Source organism: Physeter macrocephalus, chromosome 6, assembly GCF_002837175.3.
Source record: "Physeter macrocephalus isolate SW-GA chromosome 6, ASM283717v5, whole genome shotgun sequence".
Classification (NCBI taxonomy): Eukaryota; Metazoa; Chordata; class Mammalia; order Artiodactyla; family Physeteridae; genus Physeter; species Physeter macrocephalus.
This window is the reverse complement of record NC_041219.1, coordinates 78639515-78653864: the sequence shown is the minus strand read 5'-3', so window position 1 is coordinate 78653864 and position 14350 is coordinate 78639515. Positions and strand designations below refer to the sequence as shown.

At 40.1% G+C, this 14350-nt stretch overlaps 1 protein-coding gene across 8 annotated transcripts in view; it reads right to left on the bottom strand.

Annotated features, from left to right (window-relative positions):
* The window catches only part of FGD4 (FYVE, RhoGEF and PH domain containing 4), a 209972-nt gene that overhangs the window by 194106 nt on the left and 1516 nt on the right, over positions 1 to 14350 (bottom strand). The gene's annotated exons all lie outside the window — the stretch shown is intronic.

The window sequence follows — 14350 nt, the reverse complement described above, 5'->3', positions numbered from 1 at the left end:
AGGCCCGCATACCAAAAAAAAAAAAAAAAAAAAAAAAAAAAAAAAAAAATTATTCAACAAATTGGGCTTCATTGGTGGCGCAGTGGTTGAGAGTCCGCCTGCCGATGCAGGGGACACGGGTCAACAGGAGAGGCCACAATAGTGAGAGGCCCGCGTACCACAGAAAAAAAAAAAAAAAAAAAAAAAATTCAACATATTACTAAAAGAAGTGATGAAAAATCTCCTCTGTATACACAGCTCAACTTGATGAACTGAAGGCCTCATACCAACTCCTATGTCTACCTTATTCTCAGTTCGGTTTGATCCCACACTGACTACACCTATTCCCGTTAAAACACCAGCCCATGGTGTTTCTGTTGTTGTGGCTGCTGGTGCTTTGGTGCAAAGGGCACAGACCTGGCACTTTACCTCTAAGATGTGTCAAATGCTCACCTTCACCCCGAACACAAACACCTGCCACCTCCTTCCCTGTCTCACAGACCAGCCGCTGAGAACAAGTCCTTAGGCCCAAGCTCGGCAGCATCCATATTGAACATTCTGACTTTGGAAAAGAGAATGCAACAGGCAAAAAGCCCTGCTCATGACTCATGGGATTTAGTGTATATTGGGGTGGGGATGGAGGGACAGAAAATAAGATTTTAAAAAATTAAGAGTTAGTGGTAAGTGTTGTAGAGAAAAATAAAACAAGTAAAGGAGTATAGGAGTGGGGCTTCCAATTTTAAATAAGATGGCCAAGGAAAGGCCTCAGTGAGGTGTACTTAAGTAAAGATGTGAAGCAGATGAACTCAATACTTCTTAAACATTGCAAGTTTCAACTGACTGAAATTTTGTATTAGTCAAGCCTTTCTGGTCTACAATAAAAAGTTGTGTCATTTAACCCATGAGCAAAAGGAAAATATTAAAAGAAAAAATTTAATAAAGAGAAATTATTCTCTTTTAATCTATTCTGAGGAGGGCGGTTTCTAGATAAAGGAAAATAAGCAGACACAAACTATTCAACTTTTCCAAATGTCCATAACAAAGTCTATTTTCTCAGTGAGCCACTATAGATAGCATGTGCAGGAACTAATGGCAAGGAGCTAGCTTTGAGACCCAAAATAAGGAGATTAAAAATCCCTTTTCTAGATGCAAAAGTATAAACTGTAGTGACCCAGGAACCTATGCCAGAAATGAACAATTAACAAAAGATATGCAGGAATGACTATTCTGAAATACGTACATTTACTGCAGCAGTGATAGATGGAATTGCCAGTACAATTTTTTTAAGTTTACAGAAATGAGCCACCATCAAGACCATGAGGAAAAGAAGCACCTCCCCGATCCCTGTCAGCTGGTTCATCAGAGGCCTTCAGACGTTGTATGGTGACAGCTGCCCACTGAAGGTGGGGATTATGTGAATATCTTTTAATTTTCTATTTCTTTTTTCTACCTCCCCAATGCCCACAATGTGGTTAAGGCAAATCTCCCGGGTTAACAATAACACACAAGTTGGTCATTCAGTTCCAAAACTCAGAAACGGGCATTAGTTCTCAATGAGAATGAGCTTATACTGGGCAGCACACCGACTTCAGAACAATGACTGCCATCATTGGCAGTTTCCTCCCTGCTTCCTCCTGAATCCTTCTCTTCCCTTCTTTTCACTGTTTTCATAACCAGTGGCATGAGTTTACCGCTTTCTGTAAAAAGGTTCTAATTAGCACCCTAGTCAGTTCCCTAGTTCTTCCATGGGGGACAGCCTGTCTGAGTGTAACTACTCACATCCAAGTTTTTATTACACTAAGATGATAAAAGAGTGAAAAAAGCTATGCATAATTCCCTTATTTAGGAAAATTAAAGTGGTTTGCCAACATATACCAATAGGATCATGGTACTGATATATTAATACTATATATACATATGTACCTGTATATATAATAGTATTAATATATATTATGTTAATATATACATTCTATATTATTCTGTGCATTGTTATATAGCTATCCATTATAGTTTTTTTAATGGAATAAAAGAGGAGAAAGGCAGTTTTGCCTGTTTTTGCAGAACATCTCAAATTTAACAGGATTCTTAAAAATTAATATTTACATAATTTCAAAGTTTAGTACATAACCATCACCCTACTAATGAGATATGACAAGAAAGGAGTAGAAGCCTGAATTAGCTGAGTATTCCCAAGAGGTCTGGTTGCACAGCAAAGACCAGAAAGCTACTTTTTGTTTCCATCTTCAGAATCTTTTTTAACAATGTTTCTCCTTTTCCTTGAAATGTCTTTTTTTCCCCTTCCTCACTATCTGCAGTTGACCAGAGTTACTCTGTTTAATACTCTGGATAAACTAGACAAAAATATCAGAGACGGTATCTTCCCCATTACTAAAGATCAATAATTACCATCCTTATATTCAGAGATGTTAAAAAAAACTGGCAATAAGGGACTTCCCTGGTAGCACAGTGGTTAAGAATCTGCCTGCCATTGCAGGGAACACGAGTTCGAACCCTGGTCCAGGAAGATCCCACATGCCGCGGAGCAACTAAGCCTGTGTGCCACAACTACTGAGCCTGTGCCTTAGAGCCCACGAGCCACAACTACTGAAGCCCGCGCCCTAGCTCTGCAACAAGAGAAACCACCACAATGAGAAGCCAGTGCACCACAACAAAGAGAAGCCAGCGCACCACAACAAAGAGTAACACCTGCTTGCGGCAACTAGAGAAAGCCCGTGCACAGAATAAAGACCCAATGCAGCCAGAAAAACCAAAAACAAACAAACAAAAAAACTGGCAATAAGAAATTTATGGGAGGTAGGAAAGTACATGGGTTAAGAGCCTGAGTTTAAAATCCTGGCTCCCCAGCCAGGTAAACCTGGACAAATTATTTAAACTGTCTGGACTCCTGGTTCCTCTTCTGTATAATGTAGATTAAAGATCTTACTAGTAATGATTGAGTTTATGCATGTAAAGCACTTAGGACAATGTCTGACCATAAAAGTAATTGCTCAATAAATGATAGCTATTATTGTTTTGGCTCTTATGATTGTTAATTATAATTAAGAGGCTGAAGAAGTAGTCACAGATATAGAAGATATAATCACACATAGTATGTTTGGGTTTAGAGAAGGGGGGTGGGGATGTTAGTCAACGTTTTCAGTTATATATTCCACAAATTCATAATCTTTGCTACTATTCAGAGGCAGTAAATATTGTACAGTTATGTTTTAAAATTTAGGCCAGTCTACATTTCAATGTCTCACAATTTTTTAACCAGCACCAATTGAAAAAAGCATCCCAATTTCAGAGATGTTAAAATGTTAAAAAGATTTGATAAAATATTTTAGATTTTATGAAATACATTAAGAGACGGAAAACAATACAGTGATGCTTCAGGTCTCAGATGTTCTACACTCTCATCTTTTTGTACGAGAGCTGGAAATTAAAATCTTGCTTCTGATCATGCCTAGTTTCTACTTGTCAGATTGCTTTTTAAAGTATGCCCTTTAGAGATGGGCAGAAGAAAGGAGCACTATTAGAAGTTTTGACCTTAAAAGCCAAGTCCTAATAGTGAGAAATAACAGGCAAAGAAAAAAAAAAAAAGACAGTTCAAGGAGAGGACACCTGGAATGGTAAATGATAGATATAAGATAATGAAACTCCTGACAACATGACGAAGCATTCTGAGGCCTTTCAGTGGAGGAGCAAGCCAGGGCCTACAAACTCCAGTATACTCTCGAATCAAGACATAGCACAGCATCAGAAAGGATGCCAGGAATAATCAGAACTGTTACACTAAAAGGGATATCTAGTCCATGAAATCTCAAGGAGAACGAAGTATACTATTCCCACGCCTTTCCTCATAATACACCCCTGCACAAAACTAGTACATATTGCTGATAGGAGAACATGAATGGTGCAGACACAGGACAGCTGAGACCACTGACAGAATATTTTAGTGTGCAAGCTGGGATTACTGGTCAGAAAAGGTTACATCTGACATTCTGTCTCCTCTATAGCCACGAAGCCATCTTGCCTCTCCTTGAATATCCTCATTAATAAGGAACTCACAAGCACCAAAGAAAACCAATTCCATATTCTTTCAGCGTTGTCAGAAAATTCTTATGTTGAAGCAAGATATGCAAAGCTAGTTTGGGGTTCTTCTGTTGACAATATTTACTGAGCCCTTGAGTGGACTCCGAGGGGCCCTTGAGGAGCAATGGCAATGGATGACTCAAGTTAGGGACTGGTGGGACAGGCACAGGAAAAACAAGGAGAAATTGAGTGAAGAAGTCCAGGTGGCTGGCAAGAGTGAATGCAGGAGGATTTTCTTCCGGGAGGGTGTAAGACAAATATCAGGAAAAGCTAAGAGAGAGCTGACCACAAGTCCTGACCAGCAGCTACGTGGACCGTGGAAGATCAACTGCCACTTGAGTCACCAGGGAACCAGCATTGAAGGTGAAAGCCAGGCTTCAGTCAGGAAACAGAGGCAGGGTGTGGTTCTGTGATGCAATTCAGGCTTTAAGGAAGTCTGACGTAGAAGTGGGGCTCAAGACAGCACAGGAGGAAATACTGAGGAGAGAGGCCAGCAGTAAAAGGCAGTTTGGGCAGGAACTAAGGGGAGGAAAGGACTAAGCAGGAAGTGGATAAAAGGGGGTGGGAAAATATGTGCCTAAAAGAGCTCGTACCTTGCGCAGTAACTTGTACTCAGTAGGTACAAGTGTAAACAACCAATCACAATCCAGAGAGACAGCGCTAGATCAGAGATACACATAAGATGCAAAAAGAAACCCAAACCGTGAGAGCAGTATTTGTGTTAATCCTAACAAAAATACCAGAAAAGTTATTATTTGAACATTTCCCAAGCACTGTAAAAACAATAACATTTTTATTCTTCCGACAACTCCATGATGTAGGTAATATATCATGTTATCATTTTATAGATGAGGAAACTGAGTCAAAAAGAGCTCCAAGTCACCCAGTTAATGACTAGAGAAGAATTCAAACCCAGCCAGTCCAACTCCAGAGGCCACACTCTAAACCACTAGAGTGTATTCTTCTCACCTTGATTGCTAGGCCCCAACACAACTGCCTGGTCCATAGTAAACACTGAAACACTTGTTGAAGGACTGAAAGATCCAGCTTTAGTGGGATCTTAGGAAGGAAAATTTATAATGAAGGATATAAGGATCTGAAAAGAGAACACAGAGATACTGACGGAATTAATTGGCTAATGGCTCTGAATGGAACCTGTGGGTAGATTTGTTTTTCCAGCCTGCTATGGATTTTCAGCTTGTGTCAGCAGGAAGGTGCTCCAATCAGATGCATGAACCAGCACACGGGCTCATGGGTAACTCCAAAGGCACGAGTCAGATGTGCAGTCTTCCTCAAAGTGTGGACGCAGCACAGTTAAAAACGTGCCTTCCTCTGAAATATGATCACTCTGATCACTGTTCTTACACCCAATGTGACCTTATACCCTGGTGTTTATTATACATCATATCCCCCTTCTAGGGTGGAAATTTGTCCCATTCATCTTTGGATTCCCAACATCACTTATCAATACTGGTTCATCATCAATGACACCATTAAGGTAAGGTAGAATGTTTTAGGAAAAGAAATGTTACATGTTAGTCAATTTTCTGCAGAGGAAATAAAGATGACTTTGTTTAAAAGTTGTATTTTCCTACAAGTGGTTTTTAGAATTAATTTTAACGGAATTTGCCTATAATTTGATAACTTCCCATACATTATACTACATTGCACTTGAAACTATAAGCAATGACCCCTCAGTATTCTTCGGCTGGGGTATCTGATAATTTATTTGGCTCTACATACTGCCTTTTCACCTCCTAAACATACTCACTAGCACATATTTTATTTATTTCTTTCTTTTTTGCGGTACGCGGGCCTGTCACTGTTGTGGCCTCTCCCGTTGCGGAGCACAGGCTCCGGACGCGCAGGCTCAGCGGCCATGGCTCACGGGCCCAGCCGTTCCGCGGCATGTGGGATCTTCCCGGACCAGGGCACGAACCCGTGTGCCCTGCATCGGCAGGCAGACTCTCAACCACTGCACCATCAGGGAAGCCCTAGCATATATTTTAAAAATACAAATAACATATGGTAAAGTCATGGCACTTTTAAAGGCTACTTATTAACATGTGTCCTAACACAAAATTCTGCCAGAGCCCCAGGGAACAACCCAGCCTTGCAAAGCAGACTAGATACCTGTCTGCAGCAAGGCTTCACTGCGGCTTGGTGCAGTCCCCAGAATGGAAGCAGCTCCCTGGTTTCTGAAGATGCAGCAGTTGGTGAAGTTGACAGTTTAATTCCAGTGAGTGGGTATGTGTACGAGAGCGGCACAGCAGCTGGGTTTGTGTTCACTCTATTCCTGCATAAGTGAGGCAATAATACAAAACAGATTATGGGCTCTCAGAGTACTTGCTGGTGCTAATGTCCACCCACTATTAACTGCATTCCAAGGACAGATGACTAATTCTGGACAATGCTCTTGAAACAATGCCAAATGTATTCCTGAAAACACACACACACACACACACACAACTCCTAAAGCGTGACTAATGCATGATCATTCTAGGTTTAATATTGAATAGTTCAAATAAGATTAAATGTTTGTATGAATTTTGAAAGGTCCATTTCTATACTGAAGGGTTACTGGTAAAGGTTTAACCAAAGTCACTAAAGTGGATATAGAGTACTCCATTATAAACATCAATAACAGGCAGTTAGGAGCCATAGAAAACTTTGACCATGGGAAGGAGATGAACAATACCCAGATTTAAGAAAATTAATTGGGGGAGGGGGGCGATGTAACGTGGATAGCTGGTGGGAGAAGTGCCCTGAAATAAGACAAAGGCCACCATTATGAAATGAAGAAGAATCAATAACAACTGGGTGGCTAACTCGGTAGCAAGTAGATAAGAGGGAAGAGCAGATTTAAAATAAACTTTGAAGTCTAACAAAAGCAAGGTTAATAATTCCCCCAAGAAAGTCAGGAGGAGGGGCTAGATTGCAGCAGAAAAAGGAGCTGCAATTTGGTGCCCTTAGGACATTTACATTTATTCAGCAGTAAAGATTAAGAGAAAGAAGCCCAATGGGTGGATGACACCACCAAATAAGAGGTGGCAGGAAATAATGGGAATGCTGGAGGAGAGAAAGGAGAAAAATGACCTAGTCAAAGGAATAAACTTGGAGATCCAGTTGAAGTATGAAAATCAGGACCAAGAAAAGAACTTTAAAAAGAAGCAAATACCGGGAATTCTCTGGCGGTCCAGTGGTTAGGACCCTGCCCTTTCACTACCAACGTCGCAGGTTCGATCCCTGGTTGGGGAACTAAGATCCCACAAGTCACGTGGCATGGCCAAAAAAAGAAAAAGGAAGGAAATACCACCCAGAAATTAAGAATAAGGACCGCAGAATTCCCTGGCAGTCCAGTGGTTAGGACTCGGTGCTTTCACTGGTCAGGGAAGCCTTGCCGCACGGCCAAAAACAAAAACAAACAATAAGGACTACAAACAGGCTACTGGATGATATGCAGGAATTCACTGCTGACTTAGAACACTGATCAAGTTTAGAACAGAAGCCAGCCTAGAACAAGAAAAGGAAGTGGGGAGAAGGATGGGATGAGGGGATGAAGAAGCAGAGGCAGCAACGGGAGGATATGTAGCAGTTTAAGGAAGAAAGCTCCAGAGAATATCAAAGTTTAAAGTCTAGGAAGACCTCATTTGGAGAGAAGTGGAGGTGTAGGACAAGGAGCCTGTGAAATGAGGAGTGGATTCATCCTCCAGATTAGGAAAGAAAGAGAGGGCAGCAATAAAGGACACTAAGAAACCAAGACTGAAATGAAAGGTCACTTGTGTTCACGTCAGATACTCCAGTTGGATATAAATTGTCTATCAGCATAAATTAAAGTCTACTTCAACTTAACGGGTTAAGTTGAGAAACAAGAACAAAGCAAAAAAGTATACCAAATGTAAACAATACAATTAGAAATCAACTGGAAATGGGCAAAAAGTTTGCCAAAAATACAGAGGGCCAATATGATGTGTTAGTTGAGGGACAATCTATATCATTCTTTGCCTTGCACCTAAAAAATATTGGTTGTCTGGGCTCAGGACCAAAGGTGGGGTTTACCCTAGCTTGGAAACGCACAGTAGTTGATGAAGTTGCTTGCACATCAGAATCATCTGGGGCTCTTGTCAAAAATACAGCTAACCCTACCCCCTGGAGATTCTGACTCATTCTATCTAAGGTACTGCTGGTTTTTAATTAGCACTCCAAGTAATTCTGATGCAGTCGGTAGGATGGCATTTGGAAACCAAGCTGATTATCAGAATTATCTGATATACTTTTTAAAAATGCAGATTCATGAGCTTGCGTCTAAACCTACTGAATTTCACACACTATACTCACATCCATAAAATTAAATGCATTATGTTTAAATCCTTTTTCAATCAACTTTCCAGCAAATACATGTAGAAAAGAATTTTCAGGCACACCTTGGAGATATTGCGGTGAAGTTCCAGGTCTCTGCACTAAAGTGAATATTGTAATAAAGCAAGTCACAATTTTTTGGTTTTCCAGTACACATAAAACTACGTCTACAGTACACTATAGTCTATTAAGTGTGCAACAGTATTACGTTTCCAAACACTGTACATACCTTACTTTAAAAATACCTTATTGGACTTCCCTGGTGGCACAGTGGTTAAGAATCCGCCTGCCAATGCAGGGAACACGGGTTCGAGCCCTGGTCTGGGAAGATCCCACGTGCTGCGAAGCAACTAAGCCCATGCACCACAACTACTGAGACTGCACTCTAGAGCTCGCGAGCCACAACTGCTGAAGCCCACTCACCCGAGAGCCCAAGTGCCGCAACTATTGAGCCCATGCACTGCAACTACTGAAGTCCGTGTGCTCTAGGGCCCACGTGATGCAACTACTGACCCCGCATGCTGCAACTACTGAAGCCCATGCACCTAGAGCCTGTGTTCCACAACAAGAGAAGCCACCACAATGAAAGCCTGCGCACTGCAGCGAAGAGTAGCCCCCGCTCACCGCAACTAGAGAAAGCCAGCGTGGAGCAACAAAGACCCAACGCAGCCAAGAAATGAATAAAAATTTTTAAAAATACTTGGGCTTCCCTGGTGGCGAAGTGGTTGAGAGTCCGCGTGCCGATGCAGCTTTATTGCTAAAAAATGCTAACCATCATCTGAGCCTTCAGCAAGTCGTAATCATTTTGCAGGGTGGAGGGTCTTGCCTCGATGCTGATGGCTTCTGACTGATCAGGGTGAGGTTGGAGTGGCTGTGACAATTTCTTAAAGATAAGACGATGAAGTTTGCGGACTTCAACTGACTCTTCCGAAAATAAACGATTTCTCCGTAGCATGCAATGCTGTTTGATAGCATTTTACCCACAGTGGAACTTCTTTCAAAATCGGAGTCAATCTCAAACCCTACCACTGCTTTATCAACTCAGTCTATGTATTGATCATATTCTAACTCTGTTGTCATTTCAACAATCTTCACAGCACCTTCACTGGGAGTAGAGTCCATCTCAAGAAACCACTTTCTTTACTCATCCATAAGAAGCGATTCCTCATCCATTCAAGTTTTACTATGAGACTACAGCAACTCAGTCACATCTCCAGGCTCAATTTGTATTCTAATTCTCTTGTTATTTCCACTGAAGTCTTGAACCCCTCAAAGTCATCCACGAGGGCTGGAGTCAAGCTCCCCAAACTCCTGTGAATTTTGGTATTCTGACCTCTTCTCATGAATCACAAATGTTCTTAATGGCATCTAAAATGGTGAATCCTTTCCAGAAGATTTTCAATTGACTTTACCCAGATCCATCAGAGGAATCACTATCTATGATAGCTATAGCCTTATAAAATGCATTTTTTTTCTTTCTTTTTTTTTTTTAAATGCATTTCTTAAATAATAAGACTTGAAAGTTGACATGACTTCTTGGGGAATTCCCTGGCGGTCCAGTGGTTAGGACTCCGCACTTTCACTGCTGAGGGCGCAGGTTCAATCCCTGGTCTGGGAACTAAGATCCCACAAGCCACACTGCGCAGCCAATTAATTAAATTAATTAATTAATTTAAAAAGAAGAAGAAATGACTCCTTGATCCATGGGCTGCAGAATGGATGTTGTGGCAGCAGGCATGAAAACATTAATCTTGTTGTACGTCTCCATCAGAGCTCTTGCGTGACCAGGTGCATTGTCAATGAGCAGTGATATTTTTAAAGGAATATTTTTTTTCAGAGCAGTAGGGCTTAAAATATTCAGTAAACCACGTTGTAAACAAACATACTGTCACCAGGCTCTGTTGTTCCATTTATAGAGCACAGACAGAGTAGATTTAGCATAATTCTAAAGGGCGCTAGAATTTTCAGAATGGTAAATGAGCACTGGCTTCAACTTCAAATCACCAGCCACATTAATCCCTAACAAGAGGGTCACCCTGACTACACCAAGATTGAATCCATGTGCCCTTTAAGTACAGAGGTAATGGCCTTGGGCCAACCCCTAATTCCTACCCCAATGAGTCCAGGTCCTCTTCTCTGTCACCAGTTAGATCCATGACCCTGAGTTTTTCTCAGTAGAGGAAAGGAATGCAAGCAAATAGGTGATTAAAAGTGTCTCAATGTTCCTAGGTTCACAAGTTTACATGGCTAGTCACTGAAAGATGACTGACTACTCTTTAAACTGCTCTTGGCCTTCCAAGAAATAAGAAAACTTCCTGGTTCCTGATCCTCTGAAGGACTTTCCTATTTCAAAGTCCATCTTAAGCAGCTTCTAAGAATCATTGATGAAATTAACATCACCATTTTATTATAAATCTTTAGATAAATTGTGTGCTTAGATCACTGTTTCAAATATAATATGTATTCATTAATGTTACAAACAATATTAGCCCTAACATATATGAAACACAGTAACTGTATTGCACTTTGCCTCCAAAGCCCTGGGAAACCTTAAGAACTAGTATTATAAGCATGTGAGTACTGAAGCCAGAGAGACCTGGTTCAAATCCTATCTCCGAAGCTTAGGCTGGTTGTAGAGCACTGCAACTTGCTTTTTCATTTTCTCTAAAATGATAATACAATCTATCTTGCAGCGCTGCCATAAGTAATACACATATAGTCCTGGTTCAGAACCAGCATTCAATAAACAGTAATTACTCTTATTGCTATAACCCAAACCTTCATCCCTCCTCCTCCAACAAAGGTAAAATTAGTCCTCAAAAAGTGCTCAGGATATTGGAGTATGTGTTGAAAATCGAGTATTCTAACCATGGTGAGAATTGGAAAAAGGAATTCTACTTATAGAAAGTCTGCACAAATAGTGTAAAAAGTCCTTCACCACAAAGCACCCAGATGCTGAATAAATTACAACAGATATACTTTTAAATGTACTGCTGAAATCATAAGAAAATAAAGGAGATTCCCAAGGACAAGAGAAAAAAAGAAAAAGAACAATAAACCTAAACTCCAGTGGGGGAACCTAGAGCCCAGGAACTGCAGCTCTTGCAGCGGAAGGGGAGACATGGGCCTTGAGCTTGTGAAATGGGAAAGGACTGATCCTGGGACCCATACTGAAGAGGCTACACCTTGGATAAAAGGATGGTGTAGGAAAAATCTGCCTTCCATCCAAGCCAACTGATAAGAAAGTCTGCAGACCTACACTAAGCCTAAGTGGAAATATTAATGACAACAATGCTGATCTCCCCTTAGCAAACCTGAACTAAATTTACACATTCTTTAAGTCAGAGAAATGTTTGGCTAATCAAAGTGGTCATGGGTTGGAAGTAGAAACAAACATATTTTATAAAAAGAGGCATCTTCAATAAAGATCCTTCAGGATTCCCATAAAACTAAGGAATAACTGAGGAAATAAGCTACCTCCAGTGATATTCAATAGACAAACTCTCCCCCTCCCCCAAGGGTTTCAGATATTCAGACTAAAGAAAAGAAAAAAGGGAAAGGCACAGAAAAGAGCTGGACCAAAAAAAAAAAAAAAAAAAACCACACACACACGCAAAATAAAAAAATGTTCATCCTACTGTGTGTGTATAAAATATCCCTTTAAATGTATGTTCTTACCATAATGGAATTATATGCTTTATGTGATGTGTGGTAAGAGCACTGCCTTTAATGCCAGACACACTTGAATTTGAATCTAGCGAAACAAGTACCAGTTTACGATTCCAAGCAAGTTAGTAAAACTTTCTGTGCCTCAATTTCTTTAGCTGGAAAATGGGCATAATACTACCTACCTACTAAAATTGTTGTGAAATAAATTCATACACATACATATTCAGGTGTGTATCACAAAGCACAGTTCTTAGATATAGAAAATGCACTCAATAAACAGTAGCTATTATGAACACCATAGGGGAAGGATTTTCATTCATCCAACAAGTATTTACAGTGTCTCTTATGTGCCAGTCCTAGTGACAGACATTTTGGGAAACAGAAATGGATAATGACTCCTTGCTATGATTCTAACCTGCATACTTGTTTTGTGCCAGCCATTTATCTATATAATCTTACTTTATTCTCCCCACAATCTTATAAAGTACTGTTATCTCCATTGTCCAGATGAAGAAATTGAGAAATTAAGAGACTTGATTCAATTCATAAAACCGGTAGTATAAGGACTTGAACTTGGGCACTATATGTCTTAATTTAATTACCTCACCTAGATGAGGACATTGTCATTCAGATATATATGGCGGATGTGGTTGGTAGACTCTTTTTCTTTGTCTTTCCTTTCCTTTCTTTCTTTTTTTTTTTTTTTTGAGAAGCAGAGAACTCTAAAAATAACGGATTTCACAGTCATGGAATATAACACAACACCACTAAACTGAATTCTTAGTTTTTGTTCCTTCTTCAAGAGGGACAGTAACACTTCGATTATGAGTAACATCCACTATACATGTAATGGGTCTAAACGTTGTTGTTTCCATATATAAATACTTTTTTAGGTACTACAGAGTAAACTGGCACTTCTTGGGAATTTAAACCTGGTTTACTTTTTGATGAGGGGAGGATCCTACTTATATAATGATAAACAGTTGGATGAAACTTAATAGACAGGCAGATATTAGATTCAAAGAAGGAAGCAATTTCTAAAATGTTTTTACCTCACCAAATTGAATGGGGTGTGGTCACTCAATTGTGTCAGACTACTTTTCAAAACATTAGGTCACTCTCCAACAGATACTATAGGTTACATCATGGTAAAGAGGAACAATCACACCTAGGAAGATCCAGTAATTAATTTTCAACCCTGAAAATAATGGCAACAAGAACTTTGAGTTCTTTTAAACAATACTGACACCCTAACAGATTAGAAAAGTTATTGCTAGGTTCTCCCTCTTGTTAAAACAAACAAAAAAAAAGTGTTCTGGATTTTCTCTGTAGAAAAAAAGAGAATAGAAAAGAAAAAAGGACTCTTCCATAAGCACAGCTGCCTTGTAGAAATAATTTATACTGCTCACTCCTACTTCTAGGAGGCAATTCATCTTTTGCTCACCTACTCAAAGAGTTTGAAACTAAGCACGAGATTTTCAGTAAAATAATGATGTAAAGAAATTGGATCCCTTCACCCTCCAACTGAAAACTGCTGATGATTAAGAAATCGAGTAGCTCAAACAATTTAAAAAATCATAAATAATTAACTTCAAAACAAAGTAAAGAATTTTCACTTAAAAGGAAGAAAACACCCCTCTACTAATTTTAGAGTGAATGTGGAAGAGATTTTAGAGATTATTTCACCAGAGTCTTCATTTCGAAGATGAGGAAATTGAGACCTAAAGCACTGTGATTCGATTACTTGTTTATATATTTTCTCACATCACTATTTCTGCCCTTACCTAATGTGGCTATAAATTTGTAATTCATCACCCACCATGCATTTCTGTCCTATGAGTAAGTACTACAGCTTCAGGACGGAATAGAGAAAAATTTTAAAGCTCCAAGACTTCACAGTTAAACCATCATAACAGCTTTGCTTAATAAGAATAAAATGAGTGTAAGTGAATAAAAGCAGTTGTATTTCTGCTACTCAAATAAGGTTTCTGCCTCATAACTGGTCTATATACAAGCCATCTCTGCTTATGGCACAATAGGAGCTCAAAAGCCGCGGGTGGGGGTTAAAGAAAAGTTATGTGTTCTACATAGCTTCAAGCCCGCCTAGGGAGAACATAGTGACTTTAAAGAGCGAAGGAGAGGGGCTTCCATGGTGGCGCAGTCCGCCTGCCGATGCAGGGGACACGGGTTCGTGCCCCGGTCCGGGAAGATCCCACATGCCGCGGAGCGGCTGGGCCCGTGAGCCATG